Source organism: Gadus morhua, chromosome 9 (genome assembly GCF_902167405.1).
Source record: "Gadus morhua chromosome 9, gadMor3.0, whole genome shotgun sequence".
Taxonomy (NCBI): Eukaryota; Metazoa; Chordata; class Actinopteri; order Gadiformes; family Gadidae; genus Gadus; species Gadus morhua.
Genome location: NC_044056.1, coordinates 12,230,961 through 12,232,163, shown reverse-complemented (window position 1 = coordinate 12,232,163; position 1,203 = coordinate 12,230,961).

Here is a 1,203-nt window from a genome sequence, read left to right as displayed (position 1 = left end):
ACAAAGCAAGGTAATAACAGTTAATCTGGAGAACAGTTTCAGAGCGCCCGGAATGTCATTCAACTGGTTCTACTACAGCAAGTTACCACAACAACGACAACTGGGGATAGAGAGTTACCATGACAACAACAACTGGGGATAGAGAGTTACCATGACAACAACAACTGGGGATAGAGAGTTAGCCCGACAACAACCAACTGGGGATAGAGAGTTACCATGACAACGACAACCAACTGAGGATAGAGATACCATGACAACAACCCACTTGGGATAAAGAGTTAGCAAGACAACAACCAACTTGGGATAGAGAGTTACCATGAAAACAACCCACTGGGGATAGAGTTAGCACAACCATAACCAACTTGGGATAGCGAGTTACCATGACAACTACAACCAACTAGGGATAGAGAGCTACAATGACAAGGACAACCAAATGGGGATAGAGTTACCATGACAATGACAACCAACTTGGGATAGAGAGATGGCATGACAACAACCAATTGGGGATTGAGAGTTACCATGAAAACCACCCACTGGGGAAGAGTGTTACCATGACAACAACAACTAGGGTTAGAGAGTCACCAGGACAACAACCAAATGGGGTTTCCAGATTACTATGCAGGGTTTTCAACTGAAATACAACTTATTTGTCTCTCTGTGTCTCCAAGTCTCCCTCTCTCTCTGTCTCCCCCCCATCTCTCTCTCTCTCTCTCTCCCTCTCTATCTCTCTCCCCCTCCTCTCTCTCTGTCTCCCACCCTCTCTCTCTTTCTGTCTCCCTCTCTCTCCCCCCCCTCCCCCCTCCATATTGAGGAGGGTTTCTAAGTTTCAGTGGACTTCAGAGTCGAGGTCAGGGTCAGAGTTCAGAGTTGGGGTCAAGGTCAGAGTTCAGAGTTGGGGTCAGGGTTAGGGGCAGAGACAGAGTGTTGATACTCATAGATTCTCTGTAGCTCTATCATGCTGTTATTAAAGGTTATATTCACCTACACTTAACAGAAGGTAAGATATTATTAATGTTATTATTCTTATTATTCTACTATTCATAAAGAAAGTCATATTATGATCATGTATAAAATAAAGAGAGGACAATAATATTTTAAATTCTATTCAAAAGTATTACATATATATATATATATAGAGAGAAAATGAATAGAGATATGTGTATTATCTCATTCTAATAAGCCTCTGGGCTGAGGCGGGCTGGG